The sequence below is a fragment of the Marmota monax genome, unplaced genomic scaffold, assembly GCF_021218885.2.
Source record: "Marmota monax isolate L192 unplaced genomic scaffold, Marmota_monax_Labrador192_F-V1.1 WCK01_AAM20220418_F8-fsc00155, whole genome shotgun sequence".
NCBI lineage: Eukaryota > Metazoa > Chordata > Mammalia > Rodentia > Sciuridae > Marmota > Marmota monax.
In genome coordinates this window covers 1903361-1926092 of record NW_026694554.1, presented here as the reverse complement: position 1 = coordinate 1926092, position 22732 = coordinate 1903361, and the positions used below count along the sequence as shown (strand labels likewise).

Sequence of the window (22732 nt, the reverse complement as noted above, 5' to 3'; positions counted from 1 at the left end):
TAAAATTCTCTCTCTCTCTTTAAAAAAATTTAAAAAAAGAATTAAATGAGGTAATATGTGTAAAGTAATTAGAACAGTACTGATAAGCAGTACACAACACGTTAGCTATCTGCCTATTTTCCTATTGGACTGCTAATGATTTATATAAGTTCTTATGTATTTTCATATACATTTTTTGTTATGTGTATGGTAAATACTTTCTTTTGATCTGTAGTTTATATTTTCTTTTCTATAAAGTGCATACATATTATTTTTCAATAATTCAAATATATCAGTTTTTTTCTTTACCCCTCCCCCTGCTCCTCTTCCTCTACTCTGCTGGTCTTCCTTTTTATTTATTTATTTATACTTGATGTTTTATAGACATACATAAAGGTGAAATTCTGTGGGGTATATTAATATGTATAGAAATATCTTATAACTTTGTTGCTATTTTTAGAAGGTCATCTTCTGTTTAATTCATCTATTCTCTTCGCTCTTGATGGGAATGTAGTGGATATATTCATATATTTATTTATTATCCAACACCATTGCTAATATGTCTTATTAGTTCCTATTAGGCAGATAATCCATTCATATAATTTGAATATACTTTGGAAGTGTTGTTTTTTTCTTCCTTACCCTTATGTTTTTTAATTTCAATTTTTGAATATTAGATGTGTGTATATATTTCAATTCTCTGGTGAAATTCTTCATCTTTTTATCTGTTTTCTCTATTTTATTGAATATCATAGATATTTTTGGATCCCCTTTCCTGGGAAGGTCCCAAACTCTAATCTTTATATAGTAAGCTTTACACTACTTTTCACAGACTTGACAGATGTCACAAAATAACCCAAGGGCAAAATCAGCTATGTGCTTGAGAAGCCCAAAGTTTCTGCTAAATCTCTACCCACATTTATTAGTGTATCTACAGAATAAGCTTTTGGTTTTGTTATACCTCTTTACTGTATGTTTTTACAATTTATGTTATTAACATTTGCAATCTTTGTTACCTCCTTGTTTTTCTACCTTCTTCAGTTCTATAATGCATTCACTAATTTCTAGATCTTTCTTAGATTAGTATCTGAGAAATAAATTTACTTGTAATTACTTGTCTAGCTGTAGTTCTCTGATTTTGTTGTTTTTGTTCTTGTAATTGTAGTGGTGGTGCTACTGTATATGGAGGCTCTGCAAGTGCTCTACCCATAGGCTATATCCCAACCCCTCCCTCAGGTTTTAATACATAATATTTTCACTCCAGTTTTGTGCATTAACTAATTTTCATTGTGATTTCTTCTTTTTTGGCTGAGAATCATTTAAAAATATTCTTCATTTCCATTATAGTATGTTTCGTTCTTTTTCTTTTTTCTAGTAAGATCAGTAAGGATATTGATTTGTTGCTTCATTGCCTATTACAGAGTCAATTTTTATAACTGTTCCATATGCACTTGAAATAAATGTGTATTTTTAAAAAATGTGTGTAAGATTATATAAATATTCATTACAAAAAGTATAATTTTTGTTCAAGTCTCCTATATAATTGCTAGGTTAAAAATCCTAGCTTTGTATCCTTTGTATTTTGATAATAAATATCATGTCACTGCTGTTGGTTATAAATTATATATTTTAAATGAATTATATATTTTAAATGAATATATAATTCAAGTTACAAACTTTTTCTTTTTGTGCACAGATGAGATTTTATATATTAGAAATTGTAAATTATTAAATGCATATACATAATGAATAGCCTTTTGCTATTCACATTTTTGTATTATTTGTTATAATAACACATTTAGATAGGGAAAGAATGACATATTTATATTGCCATCCTAGCACTTTCTTTTGGACTGTCTGGTATTCTCATAACAAATTTTCCATCTTGATAAGGTCTCTTTCTCCCTTCTCACATTATAAGAATATTAAACAAAGCTAGAACTTGAAGTGAATATTTAGTAAAATAGAAACCTCCAGAATATCTCTTGGGTCCTATTAAAGTAAGATAGCAGGTGCTGTTGTTATAGAACTCAAAGGCCATGCTGCTTTAAATTGCAGCTCTCTATGCTACAGGGACACTGCTACATCGATGTTCATAGCAGCACAATTCACAATAGCAAGACTGTGGAACCAACCTAGATGCCCTTCAATGGATGAATGGATAAAAAAAATGTGGCATTTATACACAATGGAGTATTACTCTGCATTAAAAAATGACAAAATCATAGAATTTACAGGGAAACGGATGGCATAAGAGCAGATTATGCTAAGTGAAGCTAGCCAATCCCTAAAAAACAAATGCCAAATGTCTTCTTTGATATAAGGAGAGTAACTAAGAACAGAGTAGGGTCGAAGAGCATGAGAAGAAGATTAACATTAAACAGGGATGAGAGGTGGGAGGGAAAGGGAGAGAGAAGGGAAATTGCATGGAAATGGAAGGAGACCCTCAGAGTTATACAAAAGTACATACAAGAGGAAGTGAGGGGAAAGGGAAAAATAATACAAGGGGGACAAATGAATGTCAGTAGAGGGGGCAGAGAGAGAAGAGAAGATGGGAGGGGAGGGGAGGGGGGATAGTAGAGGATAGGAAAGGCAGCAGAACACAACAGACACTAGTATGGCAATATGTAAATCAATGGATGTGTAACTGATGTGATTCTGCAGTCTGTATATGGGGTAAAAATGGGAGCTCATAACCCACTTGAATCAAAGTGTGAAATATGATATATCAAGAACTATGTAATGTTTTGAACAGCCAACAATAAAAATTAAAAAAAAATTAAATAAAATAATAATACAAAAAAAAGAAAGTATGTCACTTGCAAGAAGATGGATAAAACTTGAGAATATTCTGTTAAGTAAAATAAGCCAAGCTCAGAAGGTCAAGGGTCATATGTTTTTTTCTAAATGTGGAAGCTAGAGGGGAAAAAGAAAAAGAAAGGTGGGGAGGAGGGATCTCATGAAAATCAAAGGGAAATCAGGAGAATGGAGGTAAGGCAGAGGGAGGAGGAGGGCAAGGAGGGAGTGCTGGGGAGTGATACCAGCAACATATATACCTGCACTCACACCCAGGCCAGAATGATTATTCCATGTTAAAAAGCAGGAGTTATGGAATGCTCATTCCTAGGACCAACAGAGGTATGAGAGTCTTAAATTAAAGAATCAAGAAGATCCTATTGAAAGTTATATTGTTATACTATGTGCATGAACTAATATGTAACAATACATCCCACCATTCTGAACAACTATAATACACCAATAAAACGTGGGAAAAAAAGAATAAAGCTTTTCTGTGGCAAAAAAAAAATAAAAATAAAATAAATTGCAGCTCTCTTACGTGAGGCTCAGGCCTCAGTAGACCTCCTGATTTAACCATTACTGCAGACTTTGGAACACCTATTATCAAATCAGAATGTCCTGAAAAATCTGAATATAAATTAATCTTGGCTGAATGATTTTTTTGGATTATTTTAAAGGTCTTCAAAATGAGTTTAGTGTTTTTGGACCCAGTTTAATTTATAATAAATCTGAGAAAACTGAAGTATCATTACCATGGGGTTCCAGAATGAAACCAATGCGGGTTTTTTTTTTTTTTTGGTTATCATTACATTTTGCCTCTATGTTTGATGTGATGCTTTTAAAGTGGAACAGAAACTGTTAACAGGATGAAAGCAAATGGAGCCTATCACGTTTCAAAATCTAAAAATTTTCCAGCTGCCACTGATTCATGTTTAAGTCCTAAATAATTCCATATATTGCCTGGAATTTTAGAAGACTTGGAGGAAGGAGTTGCTTTCCCTGGAGAGATGCTCAGCTTGTCTAATAACTGTATTGGCTTCTAGTGCTATTATGAGGTTGTGAATATTTTGACTTTCTTTTTGGTAGTCATATTTTGGCTGTTTAGCTGCCAGAAGCAAAAACCATCTTGGTCTTCCTTTCAAATCACAGTAAGGGAATCATTCATTTGTGTTATTTGAGTATAGATAAAAAAATTATATTTTAAGTCATTTGAGGAGATGCTCAGGGGTAAGAACATATAAATCCTATTTATATCTCGAGAAAATAATTTCAGATTTCAGCTTATGTAAACTAGATCTAAAATGCAACAGTTGTCCACACGGACATCCCTCAAACTTATAAAAGGATCTATTCCACATTTTGTAATGTGCATGTTTGGAATGTGGTGTTTGATTTTCCATGGAAACAATGCTCTATTTGATTAGGGTTTGAAGTGGGCCAACAAATAACTAGTTTAACTCACAGTGTTACTGAAATATTGTTGCATTTATGATTTGAAACTTTTTTCTTTTGAGCTTTATAAAGTACATTTAATCATACAAAATATGTTTTAAATATATTAAGTCTTCAGGATCCTAACAGACCTGGTCCACATTTAGGAACTCAGGTTGCATTTTTGTACATTGCTTAATCCCCCAAATGCACCATTAGAAATTGGCCTGCAATAGGAAGGAAGGAGGTTCTCTGAATCCCAAGAGGCAATGATATTCTGTATGCTTCATTTTCTACTTTTCTTGTTCTCAGGAGTCAAAATGCTCCTCTCATTAAGAGGAAGGGAGAGAATGAAGTGGATCCTGGAGGCACATGGATGAGCTCTAGATATCAGCTAGCCACATCAGCAAGATGGAACCCTGCTGTTGGGAGCAAGGGAACTGACCTCTTTCAGTCAGTCATGCTGGATAGTGGAGTGAGATCTCCCACGGAGCTCTCCCGTAGTAGCAAGCCTGTCCTAGTAACATAGGTGGAAAGATGGGAAGGCAAAATCACGTTCAATAAAATATCAATTGATTGGTATAGTGATCAGCAAAATTCAGACTGGAGATCTCTATTAGTTAAATATCCTGGGTTCTTCAACAAATATGTCATAAGGTAAAGAGCAATGGGGGAAGAATATATAAATAAAGAGACTTGAAAGATAGATATATCTAATGTTAAAAATGGGAAAGACCAAAATAAAGTGTCTACAAATACACATTTATGTGATGAAACTATTTTTTAAAAGAGTAAAGAATTGATTACTATTAAAGTCCAGACAACGACTGCATGTGAATAAACAAGAGGAGACTGGTGATCTGGGCAGTGCTCATGGAATGGACTTCTGGGGTGACTGACAAAGATCTATAGTTTTTTTTTTTTGTATTAGGGATTGAACTCAGGTGCACTTAACCTGTGAGTTACATCCCCAGCCTTTCTTGTATTTTATTTTTAAACAGGGTCTTGATATGTTGCTTAGGGCCTCACTAAGATGCTGAGACTGGCTTTGAACATTCATTCCTCCTGTCTCAGCTATATCCAGCTAGTTTTCAGTGTTGCTTTAAGTCAGGCACAGGGGCACACACCTGTTATACCAGCAGCCTGGGAGGCTGAGGTAGGAGGATTGCAAATTCAAGGCTAGCCTGGGCAATTTAAGAAGAACCTGTCTCAAAATTTTTAAAAAATGATAAAGGATTGTGGGTATAACTCTGTGGTAGAGTGCTCTTGAGTTCAATTCCTAGTTTAAAAAAAAGAATGTTACTACATGAATTTATTAAGCCACACATCTGTGTGGTTTTCCTTAAAAATAAAAAGCATTACAACATAGAAGAGTGTAACCATGTAATCAAAGAAGCCTCTGGGAGACTGATATGGCTGCTGAAGCTGTTAAAGGAAGAGGAAAAAACATTCTCATCAGAGGACAGGCAGAGTGTAATGAAGAAAGAACAGATGTTTGGGAGGGCACAGAAGTGACAGAGAAGAGGAAGGGGAGGAACTCAAGGCTTGGAGAGAATGGGATCATTTTCCAACTAACTTGCAACAGAATTTATGCTGAGTCTACTCTTCCTCATTTAAGGAACATAGAATGAGAATTCTTATGTGATATAGGGCTAGAAATAAATGTTTCACAGGCTGTTTTCATTCTGTTTAAAAACAAGAATAATGTCACCAACCTGCCTTTAGATTTCATGAATTAACAAATATGGCATGACATTTAATCTAAGTCTTAATAATGGGGTCAAATTGACACAAGATTTTAGTTAAGAAATACTCAGAAGGGGCTGGGATGTATTTCAGTGGTAAAGTGCTCACCTAGTATGTGTAAGGCATTCGGTTCATGCCCTCCATAAAAAAATAAAAGAGAGGCTGGGGTTGTGGCTCAGAGGTAGAACACTCACCTAGCATGTGTGAGGCCCTGGGTTTGATCCTTAGCACCACATAAAAATAAATAAATAAAATAAAGGTATTGTGTCCAACTACAACTAAAAAATAAATATTAATAAAATAAAATAAAATAAAATAAAAGATCCAGGTGGTTCATGCCTATAATCCCAGCAGCTTGGGAGGCTGAGGATGGAGGATAGTGAGTTCAAAGCTAGGCTCAGCAACTGCCAGGCGCTCAGTGAGACCCTGTCTCTAAATAAAAAATACAAAATAGGGCTGGGAATGTGGCTCAGTGGTTGAGTGTCTCTGAGTTCAATCCTCAGTACCAAAAACAAACACACAAACAAACAAACAAATAAATAAAAATGGAAGAAAGAAAGAAATCCTCAGTAAGATGGCAAGAAATTAAAAACAGGCAGCCAAGGTGTGAGAAAGACCCAAGGATGCAAGTAGGGTTGTTAGAGACAGGGACTCAGCCACAGAGCTGGGAACAAGGTCAGAGTCCTAGTCTGGTAAAAGCAAGGCAAACCCCCTGTCTCTGAGAAACTGACACAGTGGGCAAATTAACCAAATAGGAACTCAGATATGGGGACCAAACTGACAACTACTAATTGAATCTGGGGTAAACACATGATGTTAATAGCAGGGCAACCAGCAGGTTGACCACATGCTGTCACCTGAGTTATAAAAACTAGGCTCTTAATTTCTCAAAAGAATTTGTTCCAGAATTTGGGGCACACTGAGCTGCAGGAGTGGGTTTGGGGGCTGTCAAATGGGCTCAACTTTGAGAATTGTTTTGTTCTTATATTCCTTCATCAAATACAAATAAAACTCTGCTTTCATGATTATCATCCTTTTTTCTAGAGATTTTGATTAGATTCAGGTTAATTTTTATGGCAAGAATCCCTCCTGGGTAGTGGTATTTATTCCTTATTGCCTCACATCAGGAAGCTTATAATGTCTGGGTGTCTCACTTTTTATAATGTTAAGATTGATCGGTGGGGTCCAGGTGATATCAACCTGATTCTTGTATCAGAAAATGTCCCATTGACCTTTAATCTAATGACTTAAGTATCCAGTGATGATCATTGCCTAAATTTGTTATTTCCTTAGGGGTTGGAGATTGGTGATTTTCCAATCCTGTCATTTCTTCTGCTTTTATAACCTGTAATTCTTTGGTAAAGAATAAATATCCCTCATTAGCTATACGGCTATTCTGAAATACAGTTCTTACGAGAAAAGCAAGACAAGTAGTTGATTGCTGCCTTTTACTTAACAATTTTCTAGATGATTTGTGTCCTAATAAACTTGAATAGTGTCTTATGTGTTCATATTAGCATTATAAATTTGTAGATTTTTATGTATTTTATGAATTTCAATGAGTGTCAGTGATTTTTAACTTTGATACCCAAATTATCCTTTTCAAATTGTTTCTTGAGGCCTGTTGACATGACCACAGTAGTTGCTGGTAACTTATTTGCTTTCTAGAACAAGAAGACATTTCTGGCTCATCTAGTACATTCCTTGCCCCAGACTGGAGTCAGCTATTTTTCTAAGGAATATCTGGTTTTGTTTAGTTGGGAATGGTATTCAGAGATTACAATATTTATGCCAGAGGTGGTCATTACTATTAGGTATTCATTGAGCCTACATATTAGAAGTACTAATTGCTTTTTGTTAAAAGAATGGGAAAAAAAAAGTTTGTAGTGATATTTCCAATTCAAATTTAAGATTATAGGGCTTTTTTTCTTAACTTTTTTGAATGTATACTTATACCTCTGTTCTCTTAGTTTCAACATTCTTATTCTTGATAACATTAACATAGTTACTTAAAATATTTCCAAAATACAAATGATAATATGACCATTAGCAATAAAACTGCTACATACAGTTTAAAATTTCTTTGTGGTTCTCTGTGTTTTGAGTATATGTCTAATAAAGTATATAAAATCAAAATTCTGTGTTTTAAATTCGAGTTGAAATAATTCTTTGTTCTAGGTGGATTTGTCACCAATTTAGTATAAAATCAGTTTTATTTTTATCAGTTTACTATTGTTAGGAATTTTTTTCTTTTTGCTTCATTTTGTTTCAACATCATACTATATAACAAAATGTGTATAAAAAAGCCTCAAGGCCATCCCTTTTCTCTGCACTTTATCTCCTCCCGATATGGACAACTACCCTGATAGTTATTATCTTGATAATCCTTAGTTTGTTTTGAAAGTATAAGCAAATGTGTATAAGTAGGTGTATGCATGTGTTTCCCCTTATAGCAGGCTGTTCAAAAGATGGCATATTATAAAGAGTGTTTTACCTTTTTTCCCTCTCATAAGAGATCTTGGAGACATGCCATATGAGTACATAGAAACCTTTCTCATTCTTTCATTTTTAACAGCTATATAGTGCCCGTTGTGTGGATGTGCCATAATACAACTAGTCCTGTATTGATGGACATCTGGGTTGTTTCCAGTCCTTTGCTAATACAAATAACACTGTTTCAAATGTTCTTTTGCATACACTATTTTGTATTTTGTTAGTGTATCTTTGTGATATCATGGAAATAATTTTTTTTCAGTACTGGGGATTAAACCCCCACTGAGCTACCTCAACCCTTTTTATTTTTGTTTTGAGACAGGGTCTTAATAAGTTTCCCAGGCCTCGAACTTGCAATCCTCCTGCCTCAGCCTCCTGAGTAGCTGAGATTATAGGCATGTGCCACCACACCCAGCATGGATATTATTTTTAATGTGATTTTTCAGTTGAGCAAGTCTATTTCCATTTCTTAGTGGCAGGACAATAGTAAGAGCTCTGCTAATGTGGGGTTGATGAATGCTATGAAAGGAAAAACCTTAAAGCAGGAGATGTATCCACTGTTCCCCAACATGGCTGTTATAGATAGGAGGTATCCTCCAAAAGCTCATGTGTTAGACAATGCAAGAATTTTCAAAGGTGACATTATTAGGTTATGAGAGCCCTAACCTAACCAGTGGATTAATCCACTGATATGGATTAATTGTGTGGTAACTATAGGCAGGTAGGGTGTGGTTGGAGGAGGCAGGTCACTGGGCACATGCCTTTGGGGTTTATATTTCATTTATGATGAGCAGAACTCTCTGTGCTTCCAGATTGTCATGTCCTGAGCTGCTTTCTTTCTCCACCCCTTTCCATCATTATGTTCTCCTCATCTTAGGCCCAGAACAATGGAGTTGGTCATCTATGGACTGAGACCTCAGAAACCATGAACCCCAAATAAATTTTCCCTCCTTTATGTAATTTTTGTCAGATCTTTTGGTCACAATGATGAAAAAGCTAACTAAAAAATGCCCCCAATATAGTTGTCCCTGTATATCTGTTGGGGATTGATTCTAGTATGGATACTGAAATCTAAGGGTGCTGAAGTTCCTTGTATAAAATGATGTAGTATTTGTACATAATCTATACACAACCTCCTATGTATTTTGAATAATCTCTAGATTCCTTGGAATGTCAAATACAATGTAAATGTTCTCTTGTACTGTATTATTGTTTAGGGGATAAAGAAAAGGAAAAGAAAGACTATGTTCAGAACAAGTCCACTTTAAAAAAATATTTTCACAGTCAACTTAATTCAACCTGTGGTTTTGGTGGGTTCACTGTACTTCGTATTCAAGTCTCTGGACCCTTGCTCGTCTGCAACCTACTACTCTCAGAATAACACTTCTTCCTCAATAAATTCTCCTTTGAATGTTTCCTCTCTCTATGTCTCTGTTTCCTCTGTACTTTGAAAGTATATGTAAACTTTAGAATTTATAGCTTGAATATTCAAGAGATCTTTCAAACAATGCCTAATATTTCCTCCCCTCACCTGCAATTAGTGTATGCTGTTGCTAGATGACAGCAGCATCTGGGGTTTTGTTCTCATGTTCCAAACTCCAAAGCATGTGTAACTTGGGCAAGTTTCTCTGAGCCTATATTCTTATCTAGATTGAAGGGAATAGGTTGAATGATTTCTTGTCTCTGTCCTTTGATGAGTCTAAATAATTTCCAAAGTGTTTTCAGTCTTCTTTGTCCTCTTCATTTCCTTTGGCAAGAGGGAAAAATGAATTACCGGCCTTTCTTAGGCTGAAGGTGTACTATTCAGGAGTTATCTTTAATTGAAAAGAAGCCATTTTCTGTGTTATTTTGTCAAAGAGTAGAAATTCCCTTTTGCTCATCAGGATATTTTTAAAAAGCAGCTACTGACTAAGTGTTACTTAACTGTATTTGTTTCATCTGATAATTTATTTACTTATTCAACAAATATTTATTGAGGGTCTTCTATGTGCCAGGCACCATTTGGTTGTTATTGGCTTTGTTCCTTTTGTTTTTAGCAGTAGCTTGTACTTAAAATCTGTTTTCTTTTTTTGGAACTTCTAATTATAAATACAAACAATTCCCAGAACAGAAACTTCTAAATAATAAATGTAAGCATTTTTCTTGACTAAGCCATAAACTGGATTAATCATTTTACTTAAGTAGGTGGTAAGTGATTTAGTAGTTCCCATACATTTTGAGTTAACAGACCAACAAAATTAACAGAAATATGTGGACTGACCTGGAGTTGCCTTTTTTTTTTAACTAAGTGAGGATGTTAAAAAGAGGCAGCTGCCATAATAAAATAAATAACATTTCAGTGTCACAGAAAGTGGAGAGGAAAACCTCATAATAAACTTTTAATAAAGGAAGGTCTTTTAAATTGAATATAAATTTAGAATCATGAAATATTTTCTTCATTATCCTTTTTGTTTTTCTTTAAATTTTGCCATGGACTTGTGAAAACATTGTCATGGACTGGTCTAAATCAGTGGACTAGTGTGTGGGAATCAACATTTTAGAATAGACACTTTATTTTATTCCTATTTATATTCCCACTGTACTAAGCTCCAAAAAAATAATTATCAATTCAGTTGAAGTTCATCCTTAGAGTTAATGTGTTTTTAACAAAAAAATATGGCTTCAACTGATGAAGTAAAAATGGTTTTGTACACAGTTAATTACATGTAGCCCAAATTTTATAGATGAAGAAAAAGAGATGGAAACATTAAGCAGATTAGTGCCCTCCATTAATGATTAGTAAAAGAGACAAAAAAAGAACAAGACTCTTTACTTTTAGGGTCACACAACCACTGAACTACAATCAGAAATCAGAACAGATTAAATGTTAATGTGATTTTTAACAGCTTTGGATGACTAATTATCCCAATGTCACACTATGACTTTTCTAAAAATTTTGCATGAATTGATACCCTAGTCTCAGGCTGAAATTAGCTTTATCCCTGTTACAATTGTCTGTGGGCTAAATTCACATTTTTCTCTAGCTATGAAGAAGACAATGAATTCTAGTAATGGTCTTCCAAAGTACCACTTAAAAAAATCTAAGATGTGTGAATACTTGGAATCTTGACAATAAAATATTTTCCCCTACCATCCTCTAAGCAAACTGAACTTGCCTTCAAGGACCTTATGCTAAGCTCAAAAATCCTAGAATTCTATGATTTTATGTCATCTGACCTACAGCCCAATTACTAAGCCAACTAGTCATGGAATTTTCAATTTTCCAAAGGCTTTCCAAAATATCTTGGACTTTGCATAGATTTTGTGTGTATTGTGTGTTTGAAGCCATTTTTTCCCATCTGTGGAATCAATGGGAAGATTTTGTTTTAATTTTTATTTTCTCTTATTTTTGACATACAATTACTAAAAGTTTTCAAGGATTCTCATTAGACTCTGATACATAATATTACAATTTATCTCATATTATTCTCTAATCCTAATCTAGTAATTCTATGACGTTATATTTTGTCTCCATTTTTGAGAGGAGAAAGCTGAGGCTCAGAAAACTGAAATTTCATGTGGTCCTAGAGGACTATAGAACTATAAACATTATGATGTTAGGCAATGACTGACACCCCATAATCTGAGCCCTTATCTCCAGAGAATGTGGTTCCTTTAAGACTACAGGGACTACTGGAGAAGACTCAAGATAAAAACATGGCCAAGATCCACAGTCCTTGACACGAGATGGCTTTCTGTGGATAACTCCTCTGGGATATTTCATGTTGGTGGTTTTCCTGCCTTGCTATGGTTTCCACTCCTTTGGCTCCTTTTGTGTCTGCTGCAGTTATGATTCCATGTTTCTTTGATTAACCTGATTTATCTAGTTAAGGGATGATCATTTGGTTTATGTTCATGATCCTTTCTCTCCCCAAGCACATCCATTCTTTTCTTTCTTACTGTAATGTCTCTGGCATGATTCTCAGGCAGTTAGGCCTAGCAGGTGTCAGCCACAGCTTGTATTTACTCATGTCAGTTTGAGAATCTTCTGTCTCCATTTTATCTTAAACCTGAAACCAAGAAAAAAAAAAAAACGAGTAAACCCTCTAGTTTCACTTGCTTTTAATTACTTGCTTTTAGTTGACTTTAAAACTCACTGATTTTGGAGGTCATGTGGCTGAGAAATATATGATTAATCTTCCACGTGCTTTGCTATAGATTACCTCTCTGGGAGGTGGGTTATGATGCTAATGGTTACCTAGGTTATTTTTCAGACACTTGAAAGCCACTTTTGTCAAAAGCACTGACTCTTCACTTTGGTCTGTGCAGGTGTCTGCTGGATGACAAAAATAGGGTGAATAGCTTGACATTTCTGCCTTCATATTATGTCTGCCTCCTTTGCTACCTTAGCTTTTAGGTCAGATTGTTTCTTCTCAACTCTGCACATAGACATGTGAGTCATTTAGGGAATGTTTGTCCAGAACTGGCAGTAGAAGATAGATGTACCCAAAAGTTTCCTAATCTCTCTCCTCCCACTTTAAGACACCAAGATAAGGATAACTAAGATGTTTTCAAAATTTACACAGGCATCATGACCTTATGATTACATCTGTACCAGCCACCAGGTTTCACAATGTCCCATTCCAGACCTTAGGAGCAGCACCTAGAAGCCTCCAGTCATCAGTCCTGCTCCAGCCTAAGCCCTACTCTTCTTTCTCATTTGCCTAAGGATAAAAGGAGCTTAAAACTTATGCTGAGTTAAACTGTTTTGTCTTTAGAATTCTAGTCCACCATCTTGGTTTTGTTAGCTTACTGAATAAATATTTTTCATTGCCTCAATAACTGGTCCTCAATTCATTGGGCCCCTTTTCAAGCAGTGAAAGAAAAGACTTAGATTTGGTAATAAACCTACATATTTGCTCCTATCTCTTAAAGCTATATCTCCCTTATCCTAGTCATGGGCCTTATATAGTTTCCAGTAAGTTGGGGAATATAACTGATTATTTAACTTAGATTTTTTTCATTGATATTTATTAATTCACATCCATTTATTCAACATATTATATTCATTGAGAGCCGTATTATATTATTATATTCATTAGTCGCTGTGATAGGAACTGAGGATAAAGCAGTAAAATAAAACAGTCATAGTATCTGCTCTCATGGGGTTTAAAATTTAGCAAGATACATAGTTATTAATCTAATAATCATAGCAATGAAGATGTAAATACAAATTGAGATAAGTTTTCTGAAAGAAAGGATCATGGTTTTATGAGAACATGTAAAAAATAAATTTGCTTCAATTGGGGATGGAGGATTGGGATCAAGAAAGGCTTCCTTGAGATAGTAATGCTTGAGCTGAGATTTGTAGAAGTAGAAATGATAGAGGAGGCAGTGGTTATGTGTGGGCCACTAAAGTATGCTGGGAGCCCCCCTAAAGTAGGGAGTGTAATTTACTGAGGGCCTTAGTGGCTGTATTATGGCACTTCCCATGTACTGTCCCTTCCTGTGACTGACTACTGTGGAGAAACTAAGAAAGATTAATTCCTGGGATACACATGGACTCATTTATTGGCCAGCATTGGCTCAAGGATTGCAGGAGGCTTCCACTCAGCTTGTCTTCCTCCTCTCCTCTCCATCCCAGGATTAGACTCTCATCATGGTTCCGTCCCTATTTTCTATCACAAGGGCATTTCCCCTAATAATATCTTTCCATGTTTAATCCAGTCTTGACATGTTTCTTGGAAGACCTAGAAAAATACAAGTGAAATGGGTATTTGAGATAGAAGGAACAGTTTGCTTTTCTAGGTTTATATTTGACTTGAATGACTTACTACAATTCTGACAGGAAGACTGGAAGAGATACACAGAAGAAAGACCATGTGAAGACATAGGAAGAAGACAGCTATCTATAAGCTAAGGAGAGAGGCCTGAGGAGAAACCAATCCTCCCACACCTTGATCTTTGACTTTAGCCTCCAGAACTGTGAGAAAGTAAACATCTGTTTTGTTAAAAAAGAAAACTGAAAGCTGAAAGGCTCCAAAAAACTAATTGTATATTCAAGCTGTATATTCAAGACCAGAATATCAGGAATAAAGTCAAGAGGGATCAGAGTGTAAATATTGTGAGCTGGAAGCAAGCCTGCCGTTCCCTTCTGCCATTCAATGCCTGGGGAAAGGTCTCTGAGAAGTGTAGCCTTGGGGAAATGTCCTTCCCTCCACCCCCACCCCACCATCCTGCATGGCTTGCTCTGGTTTGTCTTCCTGGCTACAGCGGTCACTCTTTTGCTCCAGGTTGAGTTGCTACAATTACCAAGTGAGGAAATACCAGTAACAGAGAATTAGAGTCTAGTCTTTGCTGTCATAAAGATTATCTCAGTCCTTCAAACCCTGTATTTCTGCATCCTGGAGTCACATTTTTCTTGGTTTGGGCTTTTCCTCAGCTTGTGCAACTCAGTGAGACCCTGTCTCAAAATATGAAATCAAAAAGAGTTGTGGATGTAGCTCAGTGGCAGAGTGCTTGCTTAGTATATGCAAGGTCCTGGGTCCAACCCACAGTACCAAAAATTATTTTTTAAATAAAAAAATAATGAAAAAAACTTTTTTCCATATATGTTTCTTTCAAAGTCAGAAATCTTTTCTTTTCCTCACTCAATTAAAATGCTTTTCTGTTTTCAACTCTCTATTTGAAGAGTCAGTGCGTGTTCTAGAAAGTGTTCAGAAGAAATGGAACCCTAACTCCATGACTTCCTATGTGTGAATCTGGGCAAGTAATTTCTGAGTCTCAGTTTTCTTATTTATAAAATAGAGATGATAATGCTGCCTCTTGAGTAATGCAATATAATGCCTCCTCAGATAACACAAGAATGACCTGGGTTAGAGTATATAAAAGCTTATATTGGCACTTAGTAAATACTGGTTCCCTTTTAGCTCTCTCTTCCATCATTCCTCTTGGCATTCTTAAAATTTTTTCCCTCCTTAGATGTTTGGTCCTAACAATGTACTCCTACTTTCTGACACAATGAGAGCCCGGGGAAAGCCATTTCCATTTAGATATTTTTGCACATCCTATTTTTGGATGCACAAATAAATCATTTCTTTATTTGTTACCTTTATTAAAAATGTTAGTGCATTCAAAACTCATGAAAGAATTCAATTCATCAGAGAAATGAAGCCACAGAAGAGAAAAATTGAAAACTACTGATTAGATAGATGTCATTCATTCATTCATTCACCAAACACTTCTTGACTATTAACATATCCACCAAGTAAGGCATACATGCCCTAAGACTTACTTTTCCAGGACAGGCTATAGTGTAGAATTGGGAGCAATGTAAAAAATACTTTTTGGTACTGTGGGTTGAACCCAGGACCTTGAATATACTAAGCAAGCACTCTGCCACTGAGCTACATCCACAACTCTTTTTTGATTTCATATTTTGAGACAGGGTCTCACTGAGTTGTGCATGCTGTTTTTTTCAATCCTCCTACCTCAGTCTCTGGAGTAGCTGGAGTAACAGGAATGTGGCACTGTGCTTGGCTTGGAGCAATGTGAATATTCATATCGAATATCAGTGTTTCAAAAGATTCTGGGCCACATCCCATTATACGGCATGGCCTGGTAGCTTGCTGTCTTCTTAGGCCCCAGTATCCCACCACGTTGTCAGGACAGTTACTCTTACTCCACAGCTTTTCCATTTTTTGGCTGTGTAACTTGGGATAGTGGCTTTATCTCTAAAACTCCATCTTTTTATAACATAGAGTGAATAAAAATATCTTCACCAAAATGTTATGAGAAGCAAATGAACTAACTTGTATAAAATGCTTAATTCAATGCCTGGCACTTAATGAGTGTCCAATATCTGTCAGTCTGTTATAAGTATCATCACCATCACTAATTCAGATGAAATGAGCCTAAGAACTTGTATACCCAGATTTTTTTTTCTAGTTTTTTTTCTTTTTAAATTTTTTATTGTGGGTTGTTCAAAACATTACAAATTTCTTGACGTATCATATTCCACACTTTGATTCAAGTGGGTTATGAACTCCCACCTTCACCCCATACACAGATTGCAGAATCACATCAGTTACACATCCATTGATTTACAAATTGCCATACTAGTGTCTGTTGTGCTTCGCTGCCTTTCACATCCTCCCCCCTCCCCCCTCCCCACCTCTCCCCTCCCCTCCCCTCCTCTCTCTCTACCTCCTCCACTGTATAACCCTGAGGGTCTCCTTCCATTACCATGCAATTTCCCTTCTCTCTCCCTTTCCCTCCCACCTCTCATCCCTGTTAAATGTTAATCTTCTTCTCCTGCTCTTCGTCCCTACTCTGTTCTTAGTTACTCTCTTTATATCAAAGAAGACATTTGGCATTTGTTTTTTAGGGATTGGCTAGCTTCACTTAGCATAATCTGCTCTAATGCCATCCATTTCCCTGTAAATTCTATGATTTTGTCATTTTTTAATGCAGAGTAATACTCCATTGTGTATAAATGCCACATTTTTTTTATCCATTCGTCTATTGAAGGGCATCTAGGTTGGTTCCACAGTCTTGCTATTGTGAACTGTGCTGCTATGAACATCGATGTAGCAGTGTCCCTGTAGCATGCTCTTTTGAGGTCTTTAGGGAATAGACCAAGAAGGGGAATAGCTGGGTCAAATGGTGGCTCCATTCCCAGCTTTCCAAGAAATCTCCATACTGCTTTCCAAATTGGCTGCACCAATCTGCAGTCCCACCAGCAATGTACAAGTGTACCCTTTTCCCCACATCCTCGCCAGCACTTGTTGTTGTTTGACTTCCTAATGGCTGCCAATCTTACTGGAGTGAGATGGTATCTTAGGGTGGTTTTGATTTGCATTTCTCTGACAGCTAGAGATGGTGAGCATTTTTTCATGTACTTGTTGATTGACTGTATGTCCTCCTCTGAGAAGTGTCTGTTCAGGTCCTTGGCCTAGTTTTTTTTAAGAGAGAGTGAGAGAGGAGAGAGAGACAATTTTTTAATATTTATTTTTTAGTTTTCGGCAGACACAACATCTTTGTTTGTTTGTGGTGCTGAGGATCGAACCCGGGCCGCACGCATGCCAGGCGAGCGTGCTACTGCTTGAGCCACATCCCCAGCCCATATACCCAGATTTTAAATGTTTATATTCTTTTCCCTTTTCAGTGGCAGGTATATGGGGCCTGCCAAGTATGAATGTCAGCTCTGCCACTTAGTAGCTATGAGAACTTAAATAGTCAAGAATATCACTAAACTACATTTTTTTTTACCTCTGCCATGATATACTTCTTATATCATGAGACTGTTGAAAAGATTACATGAAATCACAGAGAAAGGTACTTATCTTAGTTTGTTTTCTGCTGTTATCATATAATACAGACTGGATAAATTATAAACAATTATAAACAATTTTTTGGCTTATGGTTCTGGAGACATATGAGACCAAGGAGCCCAATCTGGTGAGGGCCTCTTTGCTGCATCATAACATGGCAGAAGACATCACATAGTGAGAAAGCATGCGCGCGCACACACACACACACACACACACACACAGAAGGCCAGCCAGCCAAACTTCTTTTCTCAGGAGCTTATTCCTGAGATAAATAACCCACTCCCAAGAAATAGTATTAATCTATTCATGAAGGCAGACCCTCTGTGACTTAATCACCTCTGAAAGGTCCTACCTCTTTTTTTTTCTTTTTAGGAGACAGGATCTCACTATGTTGTCCAGGCTGGCCTCAATTGATCCTCAATTGATCCTCTTGTCTCAGCCTCCTGAGTAGCTGGAATCCAGGCTTGCACCACCACTCCTGGTAAATTTCCCACCTCTTAATACAATCACAATGGCAATTAAACTTTAACATGCCTTTTGAACATTCAAACAGGCACTTAGTCTAGTGCCTGGATGAACATGGCATGCATTAGAAGTTAACTATTATCATTACAGAGTTAGTTTTCAATCACTTCTATCATCTCTTCTTGTACTTTCTTTCCATCTTCTATTTTTGGGTCTCTGTTCAGAGGAAGCAAGAATCATTTTGCACTAGAACAGTGTCTTTATCTCTAGAAAGATGCATTTTGTGCTTCATTTTGTTGGCAGTTAGAGCCCTTTAATTAAATCACGCTTTGGCCTATGTTTTGGGTTTTGGCTTTTATTACTGAATGTCCATAATGTTTTTTAACTAGACAGAAGAACAGCATCTCCCCTTTTACCCCCTAGGTAAATTCTTCTGTCCCATCCTCTATGTGAATTCTATATACACTCTTAAAAGTAATATTCTCTTCCTGAAATACAATCAATCAGCAAAAATGAAATTTTAGGTATCATTCTAAGACCATAGGACCTTATTGACTAAACTGTGGTAGTCCCCACTTTCACCAATTTTGATTTAGAAGTGCCCATGACCTATTAATGTCAAATACAATGTATTCAGCCTCTAACAATCTCCACCAGTCTATGTGAAGAGGCTTTGACCTTCAGATGCATTTATGCCATTCTGATCCACAGAAATCTTCAGGCCAGCCTGTGTGTGTGTGTAGGGTGGGGGAAGAGGATAAAACTGTGTGGGGGTAGGGGTGGGAAAGAGCAGAAATCAACTGAATTATAAAGCACATACTTTCCGGGTTATGAGAAACATTAAACTAAACAGCCTGAACAGTCCATTTGCTGAAAAGACATTTAATTATTTCAGCAAGAACTAGTCAGAGATGAGAGCCCATAAAATAAACAAAGAGACACTAGCATTTGATTTTAATGTCTTTCTATTTTGCCACAGGCCACAATTTAATTAAAATTCTGAATAGAAATTTTAAGGCAACACTTCCTCCTTCCTAGCAGCCAGACAATGTAGATAAAACTGCCAATATTTGGGGAATTTTGGACACTTGAACTAAATGCTTGAAACTAGATGATCTTTGCCAACTACCTCCACCCTTACCTCCCAATAATTGAGGAATTGATGAGAGATGTTTGCTAAGCTCTGTTTTAAATCTAGGCCAAAAGACTATGAATTGTAGATACTTTGCTATTCATTTTAGAGGAAAATATAGACATGATGACTGAAAAAGAGTCAAAAGAATTAGAGACAAATGTGGGTGTTGGGGAACGGAGTGGTTTTATTAGTGTGGTTTTACTTGGTAGAGCAGCAAATACTGATTCAATTCAGGAATTCTAGGTTTCAATTCTGGCTCTAATAGTTAAAAATTGCATTTTAAAATTCTTATCATTCAAATATGCCATCTGTGAAATGGGATAGGTAGGCTGTGATCTTTAAGGGCCCTCCAGCTCTAATATGCCATATTTTAATATACTAATATAAATATAATTTTGAAATAGAAATGATCATAAATCCAAATATTTTGGAAATGAAGGCAATTTTCTAATGGTGTTGATCAGATTCCAAAAGGAATTATACAGATACGTCTATTTTTGTTGTTGTTGTTAACATCAAATGACTAGAGCAATGCCTGGCTCATAGTAGATGCTCAATAAATATTTGCTAGCTGAATATATGAATCATCCATGAGTAGTTGAGCTCCCAGTTTTACTTTTAAATGATTTTATTTTTATTTATTTGTACATATTAGTGGGGTTATGTGTGATATTTCCATGCATGCACACAGCATGGATTGATCATATCCAACCACACTTTCCCACACCTATCTTCCCAATTCCTATTAATAATGATTCTACTTTCAGGACAACTCTTTTTAGTTTCCACATATGAGGGAAAATAGGCGATACCTGTCTTTCTGTGTTTGTCTCATTTTACTTAACTTAATGTCTTCCAGTTCCATCCATTGAGGATTTCATTTTTTTTTCTATGACTGAATAATACTCCATTGTGTATATATACACCACATTTCTTTGTCAATTCACCTGCTCATGGGCACCTAGGCTAATTCCATATCTTAGCTATTGTGAATGGTAATGCAATAAACATGGTCATGAAAGTCTTTGAATTCTCAGTTTTAATTACCTACCTTGTAAACATTTGAGGATGTTTAAGATGTTTTGGTGTACTTAGGAGAAAATCTGTTTAACAGGAGGTATGCTAAATTGTAGGCCATAATATTTTGATTTGCTTTAACTCTGTCAACAAATTGCTACCATGAAGGATTTATTTATATATTTATTTATCTATTGGTGCTAAGGATTGAACCCAGGGTCTCATCCATACTAGGTAAGCACTCTACCACTGAGTTATACCCTCAGGCACACCTTGAGGAATTTTAAAAGTGTAATCTATATACCAATTAGGAAAAATTCAAAGGAGAGCAGTACTTTGTATCCTACCTTACCATAGGTTTAGTGGTTTGGTTTAAGCTTATGTATATAAAAATCAAAGGCCAAAAATGAATTCTATTACATTCTTACTTTCTAATTATGTCTTTTTTTATTTGTTCTTTTTAGATATACATGACACTGGAGTGTATTTTGACATATTGTACATACATAGAGTATAACTTATTCTAATTAGAATCCCATTCTTGTGGTTGTACATGATGTGGAGTTTCCCTGGTCCGTGTGTCCATATATGAACATAGGAAAGTTATGTCTGATACATTCTTCTGTCTTTCCTAGTCCTATCCTCCTCCCTTCCCTTCATTTCCCTTTGTCTAATTCAATGAATTTCTATTCTTTCCACTATTATGTGTTAGCGTCCACATATCAGAACATTTGGCCTTTGGTTTTTTGGGATTGGCTTATTTCATTTAGCATGATAGTCTGCAGATCCTTCCATTTACCAGCAAATGTCATAATTTCATTCTTCTTTACAGCTGAGTAATATTCCATTGTGATATTATATATATATATATATATATATATATATATATATATATATATATATATCACATTTTCTTTATTATTTCATTTGTTGAAGGGCACCTAGGTTGGTTCCATAGCTTAGCTATTGTTAATTGAGCAGCTATAGATATTGGTGTGGCTGTGTCACTGTAGTATGCTGTCCAGTCATTTCTTTATAGCAAATGAAAGTGCATTAAATTTAATTTTTTTTTTGTTTCAACTTCACAGTTTAGGAATCTCCTATGAACCTGATAAATCCTTTATTTGGAAGCCCCAATCTTATCATTAGGAATCATAAAATCTTTGATTTTAAGCCTTAGAAGTTATTTTGGTTGCAGCTGGAAATGTTGGAACATACCTGGCATGTAATCTCAGCTACTCAGGAGGCTGAGGCAGGAGAATTGCAAATTTGAGGCCAGCCCCAGTAGCTTAAATAGATCCTGTCTCAAAATAAAAAAAAAGAGCTGGGGGTGTAGGTCAGTTATACAGTGCCCTGGGTTCAATTTCCTGGTATGTCCCACATCCCCCAACAAAGTTATTTTGGTCAATCTCTCTCTCATTGGATGCCTGAATCCCTTTAACAACAGTTCCAATGGAATACTACTTCCTGGCAATGATTCTGGTCTCCCTCATATACAACTCACAATTATGGTTTTCCTTCTAGTTATTCTATTTTCTGTTTTCCTGCTGTAACTATGCTTTTAAATGCTTGCCTCTATGTTTTCACTCCCTGTTCATTCCTCAATGTGGTGTGATCTAGCACTGATACCCTTCTAAGGACAACACTGAGTTTATTGCCAAACCAATGGATACTTTTCTTATCTTGCAATGCATTACAGCATATGAAATATTAACCACGCCCTTCTTGAAAATTTTCCCTCCTTTGGCTACTGCTTGTTCATTTCTTTCCCTTCTTACCTCATTATCTGGCTCCACTTTCTCAGCTGGAACTTTCGATGTTGTTTCCCAAGGCTCTAATCACAACCTTGGATTCTGTCCTATACTCTCTTTGTGAGCAGTCCAAAGCATTATCATTTATATACATATGACTCTTAAACTTATCTTGATCCCAAATCTTTCTTCTAAGCTCCCTAACTATATATTCAATTGCCTATAGAAAATTTCCATGTGGGTGTCCTTTAGGCATCTTACCATGTCCTACCTTGTTCATTGCAGTCATCTTCAGACTTATCTCATTCTCTTAAGTTCTCCACACTGCTAACAGAAATTTTAAAAATACAGACCTTATTGAGTTGTTCTCTATCTCAGAAATATTTAGTAATTCTCCTTTGCCAAGCATAAATCTTCTCTATAGGGCATGGAAGGCCCTTCATGACCCAACATTTACTTTTTCTCTAGGTTCATCTCCCCTCACATCCATTCTTTCCTGCTATGGCAATGCTGAGCTCCCTGAGTCCCTTGATAATACCATGTCCTTTCACAATACAAACTTCCTCCATGCTGTTCCCTCTTTGAAGTCAATTCAAGCAGTGTCC

The 22732-nt window shown here is 36.0% G+C and overlaps 1 pseudogene; it reads right to left on the bottom strand.

Moving 5' to 3' along the window:
• Positions 1-16124, bottom strand: part of LOC124076870 (large ribosomal subunit protein uL15-like) — a 128504-nt pseudogene extending 112380 nt beyond the window's left edge.
• Positions 16125-22732: the final 6608 nt, after the last annotated feature.